The sequence below is a fragment of the Musca autumnalis genome, unplaced genomic scaffold (assembly GCF_047663935.1).
Source record: "Musca autumnalis isolate F117 unplaced genomic scaffold, ASM4766393v1 scaffold_4, whole genome shotgun sequence".
Lineage (NCBI taxonomy): Eukaryota > Metazoa > Arthropoda > Insecta > Diptera > Muscidae > Musca > Musca autumnalis.
The window spans coordinates 185,611,672-185,633,546 of record NW_027411977.1 but is presented as its reverse complement, the minus strand read 5'-3'; positions in this window follow the sequence as shown (position 1 = coordinate 185,633,546).

Here is a 21,875-nt window from a genome sequence, read left to right as displayed (position 1 = left end):
AAATGCAAGTTGTTTTTTTACAAAGTTGAATTTTTTGTTCAAATCTTTGTATGGCTTTCATGACAAACGCTTAGCGTAGCCTTTGAAAGTTATGAGTTTAGTTCTGAACACTAACACGCCGTGACAACACTTTTTTCCATGTGTTTTTCAAGGACGTGGGTTCGAACCCCAGCCTCGCTCAAGCTGATTTTTATTTTTATTTGAAAATTTTGCCTATTAGGCGAAGGTCATTTTTTATTAATTTTTTAATTAATTTATCGTTAGAGACGAGCTTACTGACCAAGATGCTTTTTGAAAAAGGAAAGCCGACGATACGAACCCACACAATTTATTGTTTAATAGAATATTTCATGGTGGAGACCCAGCTAAACCCACTCACCTATCTCCAACAACATGGACATGTCAATGACTAATTTTCAAGGTTTCAAAATTCAATTTAAAAGGTTCAGATGTTAAGAGAATATTTATTTTGAAAATTGACCTTTGACCACGAATATCTTTGTTTCCACACATGGAATCGATCGGGACTTTTAGGACATAACTTCTAAAGACAAACTGTAGATCTCCACCAAAATTGAGCTATCACTATGTAAAAAAACAGGAATATGCACCATCTATAATTTGCATAGTTTAGGGATCTGTTATTTTGTGAGTATACCCAGCGTTGTGTTTTAGATTTTATGATAGTAGCAGCGATATAATGGCGGAAATCCACAAAGCGATTGGTTTTCTCGCTCAGGTTTCGGTTGACGCAAATTAAGTCCTTCTTGCTTCCTTTACAATTAGGCACAATGGATTTCTTAATATTATCTGTAGGACGGAATGTAAATAATTTCGTCAATTCGAATGTAACTTCCTTTTGAGAAATCAGATAATAGCTTCGTTCCATTCCTTTTTTAATGGTAAAATGTGCAAAAGAGAGAACTGTTGAAAATGAGTCCAACATACATACATACATACATATGTTCCCACAACATCCCCGAAGGGACAAGGGAGATTTCTCTCATATCAATGAGTGCACGCCGATTCATATTGGCTCAATGATATGGGACCTACTTTTTTATTGCCGAGTCCGAACGGCGTGTCTTACGACACCACTTTTTAGAGAAGTTTTTCATGGCTTAAATACTCAGGAAATGTCGCCAGCATCACTGAGGGGGAATTTTGCCACCGTTGAAAATTTAATGTTGCTTGGCCTGGGATTCGAACCGCAGACCTTCTGAGTGCAAGGCGAACCATTGCAACACGGCGGCCCCCCGGCGGAGTCCAACATACACATTTTTCCAAAATGTACGGGAACAAAAAATGGCAGAAACATTAACAAATTTGGAACAAATGTCAAAGTCGGCGTAGGCGCCACTCAGAAGCCCGCAAACATGTTTGAACATTTTACTCGCTCAAATTTGTCGTGTAAAACGTTTCTAAAGAGAAAGCAATTCAGCGCCATTTTTGTTCAAAGAGAAGTGAACATTTTGCAACTTTTTTGCAAGGGAACGCATTTCTGGGAATAATGTGCAAAATGTGTTATATGTGTAAAAACTTTTTAGTTCTGAAACGAAGCTAATATGTAGTTATGGTCGTAGGAGTTAATGTTTGTTACCATTACCATTACCGATTCATTGAAGACATCAAAAGTATTAACTTTTCAGTGGTTAAAATAATGCAGTCATATCCAAAACATAAAATACACTATAAAGAATGATACCAATCGAGCGTTTTGAGAATATTTTCATATCTTCCATCTAATTTTGTTGCAATTGGTTAAGATATCTTGATACGGCCTATTCACAAAATTTTAAGTAGTCGTATTACCATGACCTGAAACCCAGCAATCTAGGATAGCTCGATAGTTTACAGTCCGCGTACTATCGACAAATTTTGCTGCTTTCCTGACAGCAATCTCTGATTGAAAGATTGCTGTATCGTATTTCATTTAGCTTAAATTAGGGCTAAATTAATGGATTTTCGCAAGAGACGCCGACGAAATTGCTTACTTCCAATTGGATCCATATGAACACATTGCCAAACACTTCTGAGGAGTTTTAAACTTAGCCCAAATGTCCCTGCTTAATAAATTACGGAGAGTGAGTCAAAACTTAAGGATGTGAGCAATGCGATTTTTTTGTCTAAATCATAGTCAACTAAGTTATAAACCATCGCATGTCCAAAATAAGAAACCCGGTCTGATTCTGACTCTCGTAGCCTAAAAACCGTCCTCCCGATTTAGTTCTTGTATATGTAAGTAGACTCTATACATTCATTATGCTATAAACTTTCAAAAGCTTTCAATTTTGAAACCAAAGGCTAGTCCAATATTGTTAATTTTTTTTTTTTTTTAAGCAGCGACTATTTTTGTGTTTTTTTTCATAACGAAGTTTTTAACAATTCAATTCAATTAGATCTTTATTGCAAATATTAACAGTTTGGAGTATACAATAAATAATAACTTATATGTAAAGAGACCAGCCGACTTGGGCTTTACTACTTAAATATATTAAATATGTAATATATCATAATAACCAAGTAATGACATATTTGCTTACAAAGGTTGTTAAATTTGTTGTTAAAATGATTTTCTCGAAAAAATGACAATATCGACTGTCGTTAAAAAGTTGCAGAATAGGCCCACTGTAGTGGAATTCTGCAACCCATTTTTTGAGTTACCGACAAAAATTGGTAATATTAATACGCAAAATTATGAATGAAAAGTATCAATAAAAGTTGACAACACTGTTGCTATCGGTAGGACTTAGCGACAACTTACTTTTGGTTGGTAACTTAACGAAAAAATTCTTTATTATCGGAATTAAAAGCAGTTTAATTTTACAGACAAATGTCGGTAACTCGAATAATTTCATCCATGTCAGCCATCCTTCGGAAAGGAATTTAGAATCCTCCACCTTCTCATATCCGAAGACGGCGTTCAGCTTCTCCACTATCTGTCCTGTCTAGCTCCATAAAAGGCATATATATATATATATATATATATATATATATATATATATATATATATATACCTCCCTGAGATTTAACACAAGTATTAATATTGGAGACCGTTCGGCCCTCCGTAAAGTTCTACACAAGTTATAGTATTGGAGACCGTTCGGCCCTCCTTGAGGTTTAACACGAGTAGCAATAGCGGAGACCGTTCGGCCCTCCCTGAAGTTCAACACGAGTAGAAATAGCGGAGACCGTTCGGCCCTCCCTGAAATTTAACACAAGTATTAATATTGGAGACCGTTCGGCCCTCCGTAAAGTTCTACACAAGTTTTAATTATATAGGAGACCGTGCGGCCCTCCACGGATTTTAACACAATTAATAATTTAGGAGACCGTTCGGCCCTCCCCGAAGTTTAAGAGAGATATATTAATGTTGGAGTCCGTTCGGACCTTCCCGAAGTTTACACTATTGAAAATATAGGAGACCGTGCGGCCCTCCTCGGAGATTAACACAATTAAAATATAGGATAGGGGCCCGTGGGTGCGGGAATATAAGATATGGGAAGGGGTGAGCAACAAAAGAAACTTACCGGAATTCCTTGCTGGTTATATTTATTTGACACGGCTTACTTTCGATCACGTGCACACTCCCGTCAATAAATTGCGGAGCCCGATACGGTATCCTTGCACACTTCGCGTTACACACTTGACTGATCGCGTATTTGGCACTTCTTTTCATTCGCCCTCGACTTGGTGATAATCACCCAACGACCGCTCTTTCTCAACTAACTCCACTTCCACTCATCACATCTGTTGTAACCTCGGTGTTCTGGTGCGGCGAATTCACGACTTCAATGCGCTCTCTCTCTCTCTCTCTCTCTTCCAGATTGAATGATCGCTGCCTATTGGCTACCGGCGTCGGTTCAACGGTACCTTGTTTGTCACTTTACCTACGTTACTTACCCCTTTCTTGTACCCAACTGTACAGCACTCCCCTGCCTAAGCTTAGTGTATGTAAACATATATTTAAAAAAAAAACAAAACAAGAGTACCGCAATGCTGGACATATCAACAAAAGAAACCTTTCATGGCGTCATAATAGAAAAAGAAAAACAAAAAAAAACTACTTCGAATAGGGTGATAATTATATGTGTAGGGGAAAACGAGAGGACGGCGACTTTCCCCATTACACTGCTCTCCTCTCCCGGGGAATGACTATGGCGACTCCTCGTCTGTTTATATAAATACGGAAAGCTTGCCCGTCCGGTAAAAAGACCACCGTCTTATAACGACTGTGAGGACGATGGATCATCAGAGCCTTTTGTACCAATGGCTTTAACTGCTTTATGACGGCTGCAGATAGGCGGACTCTACATTCAAAGTTGGGTGGTTCCGCTGAAGCAAACTGGTCGTCACCGTAGGATGCATGGTCTTGATTGTTTGGGCCCCTTGGCACCGTTGACAGAGTCGACGCGGCGGATGGGGAGGTCGTGTAAATGGACATCGCAGAAGTGGATGATCCTGCTCCCAACTGTAGCAGCGACCGTTCGAACTCCGACGCCGTACTGATGGGAGAGTAGGGCGTTGCGTGCAGGGGCCAATCGTTATTATGGTCTCCTGGTGAAACCGATCGCTGTGAAGATAACAACTCCTCCCTTTCGCCGGAGTGCGACGTCCCCTTGGCTGGAGTAGCTGGCGAACTTGGGCCTCGGACATCGGTCTCCTCGTTCGAAATTTGTGGCGATGGCGTGGGTGGGTTGGAGTAGTTCCTTCTGGGAGGAGGCATTTCGTCCTCGTCGCTGGAGATCTCTATGACAGAGGAGACAGGGGACGTTATCGGGCAATATGGTTCCCTCTCGTTTGTTGTCACCCCCGGGTGCTGGGTGGGCTCGACCTCCGTTAAACGTTCTAGTACCACATAACAAGGAGGGAGCATATTTCTTAAAGGGTTCACTCTCTGTAGTCGCACCTTCAGGCCAACGGTCTCCAATTGGCGCCACCGCTCTTTATAATACGTTTTCGTTTTCGGGGCCGTCTTCATCTTCTTCATATTTCTTTTCGCCAACCTGCAAAAGAAAGGTAACGTTACGGGCTGTAAGTTTCCTTGGAGGGAAGTGTAGGGTTAGGATTTTGGGGAGTCATCATAGGGTTTGATTTCGCTAATGTGTGCATTTCGATATGTTTCGGTGTTCGCCTCCTTTATCCGTACAATGACGGGCGACGGAAAATCTATTACCACGTAAGGCCCCGCATATTTAGGCGCCAATTTAGCGGCGAAGTTCTCTACGGCTTTCGATAACGGGTGTTGCTTTACCAGCACCCGATCCCCTACTTGCGGTGTCCACGACCGTCGCCGCAAATTATAGTGTCGTCTTTGGTCCTCGCCGGCCCTACCCAAATGGTGCCGCACAATCCTAAAGATTTCCTGAAGCTCCTTCGCCTTTGACACCGGTTCGCGTTGAATCGTACCCGTTCCCAAAACTACTTCGTCAAAGAGAGCATTCGGAAGCCGAGGGTCCCGCCCTTGGACCAAGTACGCTGGACTGTACCCAGTCGATTCCGATGTGCTAGTATTTATCGCAAGACTTATTTCCGGGATCCATTCATCCCATCGACTATGGTGGTTCTGCGCTAGTTGAGCCATCATAGTTTTAATAGTCCGATTGGCGCGTTCTGTCGGATTTTCCTGCGGGGTGTAAGGAGCAGTGAACTGATGCCGCACGCCTATACCTTCCAAAAATTTCTTTACAATATTGCTGGTGAATTGACTGCCATTATCAGTAATGAAGACCTTGGGCGTTCCAAACCGGGCTAGAATCCGTTCCCTGAATGATTTTACCACCCCTTCCGCCGTGGCCTTGCGTAAGGGTACCAATTCTGTCCACTTTGAAAACTTATCGAAGAAGACAAGTAGAACCGTATTCCCGTGCTTTGTTCTCGGCAAGGGGCCTACAAAATCTGCACAGACAGATGCCCATGGTTCCTCAGGCACCGTGACCAGCATCTCTCCCGCTGGGGCCATTTGACTCGCCTTATACTCCTGACATAGGCTACAGCTTCGAACAAAGTTTGCCACATCCCTGGTCATTCCCGGCCAGTAATATCTGTTATAAACTCTGTGCAAAGTTTTACGGATTCCTAGATGTCCCGCAGACGGTTGGCAATGATTTTCCGTTAGTACTCGTTCTCGTAGATGTGTTGCCACACACAGCTTCCAGGGAGTAGAGTCATCATCATTTGGGTGTCTCGCAATGTGACGGAACAATTGGTTGTTAATTATGGCAAAATCCGAGAACTTCTGTGGATTGGCTCTGACCTCCTCCATTTTCTTCCGCAGCCAAGGACACGATTCTTTGCCCTCAACTGTTGCCCGTTGTAGCAGCTCCAGAGGCTGCCGAGATAACGCATCCGCGACGACGTTGTTTTTACCTTTCCGATATTGAACGGTGAACTGGTACTGCTGCAGCTCTAGGGCCCATCGTGCCAATCTTCCTGTGGGGTTGTCGATCGAGTTGAGCCATCTTAAAGACAGGTGATCAGTCACCACCAGAAACTCATACCCCTCCAAGTATGGCCTCATCTTCCGTACTCCCCATACAATGGCTAAGCACTCTTTCTCGGTAGCCGAATAGTTCCGTTCCGCACTGTTCAAAGTCCTGCTCGCATAGGCTATCACGCGCTCCCCTTCCTCAAAATCTTGTGTCAGTACTGCACCTAATCCATGGTCACTTGCATCAGTTTGAAGTTTAAACTTGCGGGCAAAGTCAGGACATGCTAGGACCGGCGCATGAGTCAGCCTTGCTTTCAACAACTCAAATACCGTTTGCTGCTCCTCTGTCCACCTCCAATGCTTTCCTTTCTTGAGCTGCGACGTGAGAGGATATGCCAGCGTAGCAAATTCCGGTACAAATCGTCGATACCACGAGACAACTCCCAAGAACCTTCGTAACTCCTTCATGTTTGTGGGGGCTGGCATCTCCTGAATGGCGGCTACTTTGTCAGGGTCCGTATGTATGCCCTCCCCGATGATGACGTGTCCCAGGTACTTAGTTTCTCGCTTGAAGAAGTCACACTTTTCCGGGTTAATCTTCAGGTTTGCAGCTCGTAATCTGCGGAAAACTTCGGCCAAATTTTCCAAATGCTCCTCTAATGTTTTCCCTATGACTATTATGTCATCCAGGTATGCAAATGCATGTGGTTCTAACTCTGGGCCGATTACGCTGTCGAGGGCTCTTTGGAACGTTGCAGGCGCTGAGTGTAACCCGAACGGCATGACTCGCCACTGGTAAAGTCCTCTCCCGGCGACGGTAAAAGCCGTATATTTCTTACTCCCTTCATCCATTGGGATCTGCCAGTAACCGTCTTTCAAGTCCAGGCTACTGACGTAACGAGCTTCCCTTAACCTATCCAAGATCGAGGAGATACGAGGTAGCGGGTATGCATCAGGGTCGGACTTACGATTCAGATGCCGGAAGTCCATACATAATCGCCACGTACCATTCTTCTTCTTCGCCAACGTTATCGGGGAGCTGTATGCACTGGCAGAAGGTTCGATGTATCCTTGGGCTAGGAGTTCATTGATCTTCTCATCGATAACAGCCTGCATGGCAGGATTTCTTGGAGCATACCGTAGCTTAAACGGTCGGTCATCTGTCAATACAATTCTGTGTTTGGCCGCCGTAGATGGTCCATGTAGTTCTCTAAATTTTTGTAATTCTTCCTCCAAAAATCGTTGTATTCTCCGTTGGTCCTCAGGAGCATGATCATTCAATACAACATTACCACAGAGGACGGGAACAACCGCTCCCTCTGCCCCATGAATGGCTTCAACATCGCGATGTTCTAGTTGGCCGTCGGTGGCTGTTAGCTGTCTGTTCAACTCCTCTTCTTTGCTTGACCCACTTACCTTCGCTTTAAATCTGCACGTCAATCCTGCACAGGTTATTTCCGCATTGCACTTCACCAGGCAATCTAAGCCAAGAATCACATCTTCCGTCGTCTCCTCCATCAACAACAATCTCTCTCTGATCTTTTTATTCCCAATCCAGATGTCCGTTTCCAAGGCCTGCTCAACATGTCGTTGGGAGCCATCGGCGAGGGTCACCACCAATCTCTCCGGGATCCTTTTGCTAGTGTCGGCCACCGTACGCGCGAACTCCTCACTGATAAAGCATCGAGTAGCGCCAGTGTCAACCGTAGCATCCACCTGTCGCCCCCCGATGTTGACGGTGGCTACTAAGCGGGTGGTGTCTAGGCGGAGGGACGTCTTTACTGCTGCGTTTGTGTTCCTGTGGGACTCGTAATCCCTCCCTGTATACGAGTCCGATTCTCGTTTCCCGACGGCCGGCGGCAACATTGGTTCGTTCGGAGATTTCTCCGGCCACATACCCAACAAAATATGATCTGCTCTCGCTGACAGTGATACGCGAAATGGCCGTCCTGTCCACAGCGTCGACACGCCGTCTTCGGATTTATCAGGGGTAACTGCTGCTGCGGGCTTTCGTCCGGTTGCAATCGGCGATGTTGTTCTCGGGGCTGCGTGGGCAAAGCCGGGATACTCTCCATATCCTCAGCCATCTCCAACAAATCGTTTAATGAATGAAAATCGCGTCTCCTTATGTACCACTGGTATTCCGCCAATGCGTTTCTAAAAATTCTCTCCAGTTTTTGTTCCTCGCTCATGTCGCTGTGCCTCATCAAATTTTGCATGTGGAGGGTGTAGTTTTTGAACGTTTCCCGAGGCTTCTGTCGTCTTTTACGAATTTCATCGTCTAGATGCTCGAAGTATCGTCTAGGTAGGAAAAATTTCAATACATCTTGTTTAAAGCTACGCCAAGTTTTCCACCTCTTATTATTGTTGCGGAACCAGATAAGGGCCCTCCCCACGAGAACTTCTGGCATTAAGGCTGGTAATACATCTCGATCCATCTCGTGCATTATTGCGAGTTCGTCCAACCGTTCGAGAAACTCCCACGGCTCGCATTCTCCATCGTAAGTCACGTTCCATTTCCGAACTTGTTCCGCTACGCCTCTGATTACCAAACCCTGGTGCTCACGTGGAGAATTCTGGGCCATTTCCAACGAGCGTTCGCCTTTCTCCGGGGATACCTCCACCCCTTCCGGTGTTGTAACCTTCAGAGAAGGTGTGGCTTTCGGCGAACTTGGTCTGGAGGACGTGGGAGGCGCTTCATGCTTTCCCTGCAAGATAAGTAGTTTTGCCAAGACCTTAGGCTCGTGGTTCTCTGCCAGGAATTGGGCAAATCTTTTCCTCAGCTCTTCAACCGTGCCACTCGTGTCGCGGTTATACTCCGTCAAGTAAGTCGCCAACTCTTCCTTGCGCAGGCCATATGCCCATGAGACACGTAGACTGTTTTCCATGTCTGACCGGAAACCAGATTTAACTTGTGGACTAATTTATGCAAAGTTTTCTTCACCTCTCCGGTCCCTGCTCGGGCGCCACTGTAACGACACGTTTCCCGCCTGTTGCTAGGATATACTCAGGGGGCAGGGTTCGTCACAGAAATTTATATTTACAGTGACCGAGAGGGAAAAGACGTTTAGCTGTATTTTAAAGTTCACAAGCTCAGTTCTTTATTTCCAGTATAGTAAGTTTCAATAATTTCACACCTTAAATCTAGTAATACCACCGTCGACTTCAGGCGGGAGCACCTCCGGTGGCCTCAGTCACTCTCTGCCGGGGTGGTCAGGTCCTATCACCGCAATCTGTTCGGATACCACCTCCTGATCCCTCAGCACGCTGCTGGATTAGTCCGCTCTTGAATACGCTGGTTAACGCACAAGACCTGCCAGCTCTCTGACAGGTGAAATCAACTGTAGCGCGTGGGTCCAGTCGGCCCTCGAATATACCGGTTAAGGGTTAATACAGACAATAGTATTGGAGACCGTTCGGCCCTCCTCGGAGTTCAACGCTTTTAATGATTTAGGAGACCGTTCGGCCCTCCCTGGAATTCGAAACGGGTGGTAATAAAGGAGACCGTTCGGCCCTCCGGTAATTTAACACCAGTAATAAGATTGGAGACCGTCCGGCCCTCCTCGAAGTTCACGCTATTGATAATATAGGAGACCGTTCGGCCCTCCCTGGAGTTTAACACGTGTAATAATATTGGAGACCGTTCGGCCCTCCCTGAAGTTTAACAAGAGGAATAATATTGGAGACCGTTCGGCCCTCCCCACAGTGGTTCCGCCCGTGGACAAAAATCGAAAAAGTGATGGCGACAAATTTTATTGCGATTGAAATAAATATTCTCTAAACATATCAAATTTTTAACATCCAGCCTTATTTTTGTAAATTAACAGCGGTTATACGCCAAGTTAAGTCGAAGAAGTTGTGATTTGTATGTGAGCCCTTAAAAACGAATAATACATCCGCAAAGCATTCGTAGGTTATGAGTAAAATTATAAAAAATTGGAGAGGTAAATGTGCAATTTTCAAAATGAAACTTATAGGCGATGGCATTGGCAATATTTTTACGAAAAAACAAATTCATAATTCGTTTTCTAACTTCATTAAAAATAAATTCTTAATAAATGACTTTTTCTGCTATTTTTAATATAATTACTATTAATTTAGGTTGAGTTTTACTTATGTTGTGAGCATTTGTGAGTTTCGAAATTTTTTTTAGAATGCAGGGAAAAGTCTCTAGTTTACGACTAAAAAAAGTCCAGCTGCCCCCATCTGCCACCCGCTATGTTAAACCTCTTATACCACGCCCGTAAAATCGTCAAAATTCCGAAAATCGGGAGGTAAGTTTATATGGGAGCTATTCCTAAACTTAGACCTATACTGAACATTTTTGGCAAGGATGTATTTTGTTCACTCAGAACTCAAAATGCAAAATTACAGCCAAATCGGTTGGAAAATGTGGGTAAAATCGTCAAAATTCCGAAAATCGGGAGGTACGTTTATATGGGGGCTATACCTAAACGTAGACCGATATTGACCATTTTTTGCATAGAGGTATTTGGTTCACTCATAACTCAAAATGCCAAATTACAGCCAAATCAGTTGGAAAATTTCGCTAAAATTGTCAAAATACCGAAAATCTGAGGGTACATTTATATGGCGGCTATACCTAAACGTGGACCTACATTGAATATTTTTTGCAGGGTTGTAGTTTATACACTCAGAACCCAAAATGCAAAATAACATCCAAATCGGTTGGTTAATTTGGCCAAAATCGTCAAAATACCACAAATCGGGCGGTACCTTTCTATGGGAGCTATACCGAAATGTGGACCTATATCCACTAAAAATGGTTTTCTATCTTTTTGGCTTGTTGTAAACCTATGTTTAAAATTTGGAGGCGGTAGCTGTATTAGAACTATTTTTGGCACTCTTTTCCATACAAGTGGGACCACTGTGCTCCCTGGAGTTTAACAAGAGGAATAATATTGGAGACCGTTCGGCCCTCCCTGAAGTTTAACAAGAGGAATAATATTGGAGACCGTTCGGCCCTCCTCGAAGTTCACGCTATTGATAATATAGGAGACCGTTCGGCCCTCCCTGGAGTTTAACACGTGTAATAATATTGGAGACCGTTCGGCCCTCCCTGAAGTTTAACAAGAGGAATAATATTGGAGACCGTTCGGCCCTCCCTGAAGTTTAACAAGAGGAATAATATTGGAGACCGTTCGGCCCTCCCTGAAGTTCAACACGATTAATAATATTGGAGACCGTTCGGCCCTCCCTGAAGTCTAACAAGAGGAATAATATTGGAGACCGTTCGGCCCTTTTGAAGTTTAACAAGAGGAATAATATTGGAGACCGTTCGGCCCTCCCTGAAGTTCAACACGATTAATAATATTGGAGACCGTTCGGCCCTCCCTGAAGTCTAACAAGAGGAATAATATTGGAGACCGTTCGGCCCTCCCTGAAGTTTAACAAGAGGAATAATATTGGAGACCGTTCGGCCCTCCCTGAAGTTCAACACGATTAATAATATTGGAGACCGTTCGGCCCTCCCTGAAGTCTAACACAAGTATTAATATTGGAGACCGATCGGCCCTCCGTAAAGTTCTACACAAGTTATAGTATTCGAGACCGATCGGCCCTCCTTGAGGTTTAACACGAGTAGCAATAGCGGAGACCGTTCGGCCCTCCCTGAAGTTCAAAACGAGTAGTAATAGCGGAGACCGTTCGGCCCTCCCTGAGATTTAACACAAGTATTAATATTGGAGACCGTTCGGCCCTCCGTAAAGTTCTACACAAGTTATAGTATTGGAGACCGTTCGGCCCTCCTTGAGGTTTAACACGAGTAGCAATAGCGGAGACCGTTCGGCCCTCCCTGAAGTTCAACACGAGTAGAAATAGCGGAGACCGTTCGGCCCTCCCTGAAATTTAACACAAGTATTAATATTGGAGACCGTTCGGCCCTCCGTAAAGTTCTACACAAGTTTTAATTATATAGGAGACCGTGCGGCCCTCCACGGATTTTAACACAATTAATAATTTAGGAGACCGTTCGGCCCTCCCCGAAGTTTAAGAGAGATATATTAATGTTGGAGTCCGTTCGGACCTTCCCGAAGTTTACACTATTGAAAATATAGGAGACCGTGCGGCCCTCCTCGGAAATTAACACAATTAAAATATAGGATAGGGGCCCGTGGGTGCGGGAATATAAGATATGGGAAGGGGTGAGCAACAAAAGAAACTTACCGGAATTCCTTGCTGGTTATATTTATTTGACACGGCTTACTTTCGATCACGTGCACACTCCCGTCAATAAATTGCGGAGCCCGATACGGTATCCTTGCACACTTCGCGTTACACACTTGACTGATCGCGTATTTGGCACTTCTTTTCATTCGCCCTCGACTTGGTGATAATCACCCAACGACCGCTCTTTCTCAACTAACTCCACTTCCACTCATCACATCTGTTGTAACCTCGGTGTTCTGGTGCGGCGAATTCACGACTTCAATGCACTCTCTCTCTCTCTCTCTTCCAGATTGAATGATCGCTGCCTATTGGCTACCGGCGTCGGTTCAACGGTACCTTGTTTGTCACTTTACCTACGTTACTTACCCCTTTCTTGTACCCAACTGTACAGCACTCCCCTGCCTAAGCCTTCCATCCCAAAATGAGGCGAATTCAAAGATCTGAAGCTTAGTGTATGTAAACATATATTTAAAAAAAAAACAAAACAAGAGTACCGCAATGCTGGACATATCAACAAAAGAAACCTTTCATGGCGTCATAATAGAAAAAGAAAAACAAAAAAAAAAACTACTTCGAATAGGGTGATAATTATATGTGTAGGGGAAAACGAGAGGACGGCGACTTTCCCCATTACAATCCACACATATATTTTCTTAACTGTCTCGCAGTCCTTGCATTAAACCACAGTTGAAACAACATAACAAACCGCCATCATCACTTTGTGCTGTGTACTGCAAAGAAGACGAATCACCACTTCTTGGTTTTGCCATAAATAAATTATGAAACTGAAAGTTTCCTTTTTGTGGTCATATGAAGTACGTTTTAATATCACAATGTGTGTGTATGTGGATAAGGAAATTTGAGTGTCTTATTTATCATTTTGGAGTGAAGAATGTTATGGGTATGAAAACAAAACGTAAATGCTAAGTGCAGTCAATTGTATAGAATTCATAAAATGCTTTGTATATTGTTATGAGCAATTTTAGAAATTTAAGTAAATTCAGCAAATGGTCAGAATTTAAATTCAGAAGTTAGTGCATTTTGAGCAAAATAAACTTATAATATCATTACCACATTGTGGTGTAGGATATAAAAATTTTTGTAAAAAAATGTGATAATAGAATTCACAAAAACACGCATTATGATAGTTTTAATTTTAACCTACCCAAAATTTCAATGTGCATCATTCCAAGTGGCGTATACTTCATATCACCACTTGTACGCCGTATACAACCCCCATATCATGTTTAGTGAAAAGTATTTTAATTGCCAGTCATTGTATCTTTGAACACCATTTTAGCGCGACCAAAGGTGACAAGAAGATAACTTAAATAAAATCAAACATCAAAGTGAAATGTTAATGTCTTGACAGGTACATTCCGATCTGTGTGTGTGTGTGTGCCAAACATTCCTTCATTCAAAGACAAATTATACATACTTTGTAACCAGAATTCTTCAGTTTTCAAAGAGGCTACAACGACAGTTTTAGATAATCCGGCAACACAGCATTACATATTAAAATGGCGTTTAAATATGTCATAGTTTTGTGTGTTGAGAACTTAACACTATGTTTTCATTAGACAAAGTATCTGGGGAGATATCTACGAAACTAAGACTTAGATACGACGTACATACAATGTAGTGGTAGTAGTTGTGTATTGAGAAAAGGTGTTAACCCAATAAAGTCAAGCTAATACGACGATGGTGTGCTTGCACGAAATGTGACTGTGTGTATGGTTGTAATATCAACAACTAGATTGCTTAGAATTTTTAGTTATTTATGTCTCCAATAGATCCTTCTACTACACGGAGAAGAAATTTATTAGCACACAGTGTTTTTGATAGAAATATTTGTTAAAATTGCATTCAAAGTAGGATTAATCCGAATATATTATATTTCATGAGACTACTAATGATGCTATTGACATATAGTGGATGGAGTCGGGGAAGACATGTAAATAGATATGACGGAACGATGATGAACGGTGGTAATGTTCTATAGCCCAGAATTTAAAATAGTTTCTCTTTCACGCGAAGACGACACTGAGTCTTTCTTTTGTGTCAACTCTACCGAACAAAAAAGTCACTACCAAGTAATGAGTTTATTCAGTAAATTTTGGCAGTAGTAACAACTTACAAATTGACCGTAAAAGTCATTATTTTTACATGATGGTGTCATACGAAGGAAGTACTTCCTTAAAGATGTTTTTTAAGTACATATTTAACCACATACCGGTAGTCGAAAAGAGAATATATTCTATTTTTAAAACAATTGAGGTGAAATTATATTAAACAAGTAAGAGAGGGTTATAGTAGGGCAGGGCCGTCCATGTGATACCCTATTCCACTACACCTGGGCACTATTTTCCAAGGAATTTCTTTTATATGATTGCGACTTATTTTAGCCGTCCGGTCATACATACATAAGTTGATATACATGGTAACATACCAGAGATATATAACATACATACATATATACGCCGTCATTACTGAACACGTAAGGTATTATTTTCCATATTTTATAATGACTAATCGGGGCTTTTTCGCTATACATATATTATTAAAACAAGTTAGAAAATATCAGTCAGCTGTGCCTACGGAGATATAAACTCAGCCTCGGACACAAAGAAAATAAGTAAACTCAATACTAATAACGTCTCTATGGTTTTTTTTTTCTTTTAAATATTGGGCCAATTTCCCAAGAAGAATGGACTTTGACCCCCAAAAAAATTGTACCGTTGCAAAATTGTACCGTTGTACCGTTGTGTTCAATCGAATTTGCTGTAAACCGATACCAGAAGTTCTTATTGTATAGTAAACCTCCCCGCGCAAAATTTTCAGTATTGATCCATGATTTGGTATACTCCCATACGATTTAAATCTCGATTTATTTCTGCATATGTTAACCAAATATTCAAACCCAATGGGTTTTAATAATGAACTCAGAAAACCACGGTATAAAGAAATGTGATATCGGTCCACTTTTGACCACAGCCTCCATGGGGTTACCATCTATTTTTCTGTACTTTATAAGATTTAATCACCTTTTTCTGTAATAACGTATTTTCGGTTCTCAGTGCGGGGAAACTTTCCACGTTTTAGGGTGTCTCAAACAAGAAAAAATATTTATTAAAATGTATACCCCCGAAACCTTTTATTTTTCTTTCACGAGTTATCAGTGCGTCTCCAAGTTACCATGATAAAAGAAATCACTAATAGCACAAAAAACATTATATTGAACATAAACGTAAGAAAGGATAATAAATTTACTTAAAACAAGTAAAAAAGTATTAGTCGGCTTTGCCGACAGAGATATACCCTCAGCCTGTGTATATTGAAAAAATTTTTCCCAAAATACGTATGTATCTAGGGGGTTTTAAAAATTTTGGGCGTTTGAACCGACAAAAATGTTGATTAGGATTTAAGATCAAAAGATTAGCGGAGGAGATACTAAAAGGAATGGATCGACATTGACAGTTATTGAAGTGGGTCTCCAGCCACCACATATGGTGCTATAGGAGGTTTTTACACTCTTCGGGCTGTTTGCTCAAGAAGTATGGACTTGCCCCTGAAACAACTTTTACCATCGCAATTGAGGCAGCGAATGCAAGTTGCTTCAACAAAATTCAAAGTGATTCGAAAGCAGGTCTTAAAGTGAACATGTATCCGAAATTTTGTGTGGGAGGTACCGGATGGGGTGGACAAATATAGTCCATATTTGAACCTGATCTATATCTGGTAGATATATTAAGATGTGTAAAGTATGGTCCGATTCGGCCACTCTCATCATGAGTTATCGTACGCACAATTTTACCGAACATTTTTGAACTTTTGTGGGGGAGGTACCTGAAGGAGTGGACCGATATGGCTTATCTTCGAACTTAAACTATGTTTGGACAAAATATTACTAAGACCAATTTGGACCGAATCGGCAGACCTGTTCAAGAGTTATTTTGCCCTCCAACCTCCTCACACGGTGTCATAGGGGTTTTTTGCAACTTTCAGGCTATTTTCTCAGGAAGTATGGACTTGCCCCTGATGAAACTTATACCGTCGTATGGAGGGCAGTGAATACAAGTTGCTAAAGCAAAAATCAAAGCGATTCGAGAGATGTTCCTAAACTGAACTTTTCCAAATTTTTGTGTGGGAGGTACCCGACGGAGTGGACCAATTGAGTCCATATTAAAACCTGATCTAAGTCTGGTACACGCTCCACGATGGGCAAAGTATGGACCATATCGGTTACACCCTTCAAGAGTTATCGTGCGCACAAATTTTCCGAACATTTTCGAACTTTTGTGGGGGAGGTACCGGAAGGAGTGGACCGATATAGCTCATCTTCGAACTTAAACTAAGTTTGGGCAAAATATTATGAAAGCCAAAATTTGAACCGAATCGGTTCATCCGTTCGAGAGTTATCGTGCGCTCCAGCCAGCCAGACAGACAGACAGACGGACGGACATTGCTCAATCGACTCCAAATTGTCTGAAACACATTTCGTCCAAACATACTTGGGGTCTAAAACCATTATTTCGATGAGGCACATTTTGCCCGTATGAAAGTGTATATACCCTTCATAGCCTAAAGGCTGAGGGTATAAATATTCCAAAAAATATAAATTCAGCACCTATAAACAGAGTAAAAATTTTGGCCATTACTGCCAAAGCCGCAAATGTCCGCAAAAAGTCTAAACAGTTTTGAAATCTACAGACCCTTGGCTTCAATTTATTACTAGTGGCGATTCTTGCATATGCTCGGAAAGTAACTAAAACTTTAGGGATATCCATACATCTATATTAAATATTTTCATTTTGCCCAATATTATAACCAAAATATGTGGTAACCTTTGATACTTAGAGGAATTGTTATCAGTAGAAAAACGAAGCTTAGACAATCCACTAAAATAATAAACTAAAGTTAAAGCGTGAATAATAGTCCTTTATTTAAAAAAATGTGTTTTAACATAACTATTTTTTCTCATTTTTAAATACATTTTTTCTCCAAAACTAGTCATGTTTGTAAGGCTTTTTATCCTTAAAAGCCGCAAAAAATTAAAAAAACCAAGTTGAGTTTCGAAAAACTTGCAATATTTAGAAGCGATTGGCATTTTTAAAGTCTTAAAATAAAGACATGAATTTTTTGATTTTTGTCGTTGGGCGCATCCACTGTGCGTTGCAATAAGTCCACAAAGAAAAAAATCCAAAAAATGTAAACAATCCGAGAAGAGTCCTTAAACGGCACACTTTCCAAAATTTATGTGGGAGGCACACTCGGACGTAATCCAAGTCTCTAAGAAATAATACGATGTACAAAATTAAGACCAAACCGGGTTCTTCCTTCGAGGATTATCTTAGGCACTAATCAGTTGGTGACGTAGGGGATGGAAGATACCAAGGAACGGTCCTGACCGGCTTTAACATGGCAAAGCCCAGGATTTATCTTGGTCCCTCTTTCATCTCAAGTAGACATTGACCTCCCCGTGGTTTCACCTTGGGAACTGCCTTTAACACCCGTTAAAGGTAGTGAGCTAACATGTGCCGCGCGTTCACCCATAAGAACTTTAAAAACTTGGGTTTGGTCATCGGGTTAGTAACCCTCCCCTAGAAAAAACAGCCTACTATGAAAAAGGGAAGAAAAGAAAAACAAACCACTCTAAAGTTGACGAACCGCGCAAACGTTTTAAGGGCCGTGATCTGCGAATCTGCACCTGGAATGTTCGCACTCTTTATAGGGAAGGTGCAGTTTACGCATTGGCTGATGTACTTGAAAAGTACAAGGCCGACTTAGGGCCATACAGGAAATACGATGGGACGGGAAAGGCGTCACAACAACACCTAAAGGTGACGCACTGTATTATAGCTGCCATGACACAAAGCATGAGTTTGGTTGCGGATTTGTAGTTGGTCGGAGGTTAAAACATCTGGTCTCCAACTTCCCCAGTGAATGAAAGACTCGCTGCAATTCGATTAAAAGCAAAATTCTCCAACATCAGCTTTATTTGCGCTCATGCTCCCACCGAAGACAAGGACGAACAGACCAAAGATATATTTTACGAGCGCTTAGAAGAAACTTATGACCGTTGCCCTGCCCATGACATTAAAATTATACTAGGCGATTTTAATGCCAAAATTGAAAAGGAGAATATCTTTGGCCCAACAGTCGGGAAATTCAGTCTCCACAGTGAAACATCTGACAATGGTATGAGGCTGATAGACTTTGCAGCTGCAAGAAGCATGGTAGTTAGCAGTACCAGATTTAAGCATCTCGATATTCATAAGGGCACCTGGCTGTCTCCAGATCACAAACAAGAAACCAAATTGATCACGTTGTGATAGATGGAAGACATGCGACATGTACGATTGTTCCGAGGTGCAAACATAGACTCGGACCACTACCTTGTTGCAGCAAAGGTACGTTCCAGATTAAACGTTGCAAACAAAGTGCGAACAGACACAACACGGAAGTTGGACATCGGTAAGCTGCAATCTCAACAGGTAGCCACTGCATATTCCACTCAACTGGCCCAACTGTTTAATCAAAGCACTCCTCGTTCCGATAACATGTCAGGCCAATGGCAAAACATTGCCCACTCCATGCAAACAGCCGCAAAATCAGTACTTGGATACCAGAGACCTCCACCAAGGAATCCATGGTATGACTAGGTATGCTGCTACCGAAGAGGAAAATGCGGCATATACACTGATACAGATAGTGTGCTAAAGATATGGAAAGAGCATTTTTCCAAACTGTTGGTATCCAATAGTAGCGAAGTCGACGAAGATACCACAGTTCCAATCCCAGAAGATGGTATTGAATGTATACCACCCGGCCAAGATGAGGTAAAGACAGCAAATAAACCGGCTGAAGAAAGATAAGGCAGCAGGAGCTGATGGCCTACCACCCGAGCTGTTTAAAACCAGAGGCGACATGCTGATAAGGTGTATGCATCATCTAGTTAGCTCCATCTGGCAGGAAGAACGCGTACCCGACGATTGGAACCTGAGCATCCTGTGTCCCGTCCATAAGAAAGGAGATAAGACTTTATGCTCCAACTATAGAGGCATAAGTCTTCTCCCTATCGTCTACAAGATAGTGTCAGGGATATTGTGGGAACGACTAAAGCCCATGGTCCACGAAATAATTTGACCATACCAATGCGGCTTTAGACCTGGCAAGTCCACCATTGAACATATATTTTCCCTGCGGCAAATACTGGAGAAGACCCAAGAGATGCAGATCGACACCTACCATCTTTTTGTCGATTATAAAGCAGCCTTAGACAGCCTGCTACGTTCAAAGGTATTCTAAGCCATGTCTAAATTTGGTATCCCCGCAAAGCTCATTCGACATTGTAAAATTACTCTAACTGACACAAGATCTTCAGTTAATATAGGAAAGAACCTCTCAGAAGTGTTTTGTACAAAGAGAGGTTTCAGGCAAGGAGTCACCCTATCGTGTGATCAACGTCCTGCTAGAAAAGGTTATACGAGAGGCAAACGTGAAAAGAAGTGGCACAATCTACACCAATAGCCACATGTTACTTGATTATGCTGATGATATAGACATCATCAGTAAAAGAAGTAACCGATACCTTTATGAAGGTCAAATGAGAATCTGCTAATGTGGGTCTGGCGGTAAACGGCGAGAAGACCAAGCTGATGGTGTCGACGCGCAATGCGTCCATTGACCAACTGTTGAAGTTAGTTCCTATAATTTTGATGTAGTAAAAGACTTCGTATACCTCAGAAGAATTATATTGGCCAACAGATGCTACTTTGGCTTAAGTAAGCATTTCAAAAACAAAGACACAACTCGTCAAACAAAAATAACGCGTTGGCTAGGCCATATAATAAGAATGAGCGATGATGAACCCACAAAAAAGCATATAAATTCGAGCCAGATGGCGGTGCACGCAGAATTGGCAGGCCAAAGAATAGATGGCGCAAACAAGTGGATGAAGATATGACAAGGCGCGGTATTCCAAAAAGCGAAGCATTAAACAGAGAGAAATAGAGATCTTTTCTTAGTTCGGTCTATGGAACAAATGATCTGTAATGGGACTTGCACCAAAAAAAAAAAAAATGCACCGTCGGTTACAAGGCGAACATGTTTTAAACAAATTCAAAACGGTTTGAGAAGGGCTGTTAAACTATACTTTTCCCAAAATAGTGGGCCGATATAGTGCATATTCGAACCTGATACATGCATGGAAGCGATATTTCCACATCCCTAGTTTGGAACAATTCGGTTAAACCTTTTGGGAACTATCGTGCGAATAATCTTAGCGAACAATTTTGAACTTTTGTGGGGGTAATTAACGGAAGGCTAGACCGATATGGTCCATCTTCGAACTTAAACTACGTTTGGACAAAATTTACCAGACCTAAATTTTTAACCGAATAGGTTGATTCTTCCAGAGTTATCGTGTGCACCAGCCAGACAGGCGGACGGACATGGGTAAATCGACTCCAAATTGTCTGAAATGGATTTCGTCCAAACATACTTGGGGTCTAAAATCATTATTTCGATAATCTCATTTGCCTAAATGTTGAGGGTATAAACAAATATTAAAAGAATTGTAGGAAAGTTTTTAGTTATTTTTATCGAATAGATCAATGAAAAAAGACCAATATTTCGAGGTACTATTACATTACTTTTTACAAAAAGTATCACAAGAACTTCAAGACCCCGTACAGCATTGTAATTTGTAACAGTTTAAAAACTTGGGAATCCTTCTTTCATGATTTGAAAACTTTGTAAATGTAGTTCCATGCAAGAAAATCACAACAATAAAAAACCACATATATGTTAGGCAGTAGTTTAATTATCTAACCGCTATATTCATGTTGGTTTTCAAGTTAATTTTCGTAGATTGCCGAAATATGTCTCCTAGAAATAAAATATAGACCAAAAATTGAATTTGGATGTTTTTCCCAGAAAAGTTCAACCGCTAAGAACTATCCGCTTATAATTCAAAATTGTTAGCATCTTCCTTGACTAAAATTCTTACCTCTTGTAAAAATTTGTCAGTATTAAACTATAACTGCGAACTCTAGGTTATGGTTACTATACATACAACTAAAACTGTGGAATTTCTGAATATAATGGGCTGTAACTCTGTTATATGAGCCTAAGCTGCTAATTATATTCTCCCAATTTATCTTATATTAAATATAAGATAAATTCTATAAATAAATAAATAATTGGCATCTATGGAAGGACCGAGAGATCGTCTTTCAAAAATAACTCACGTGGG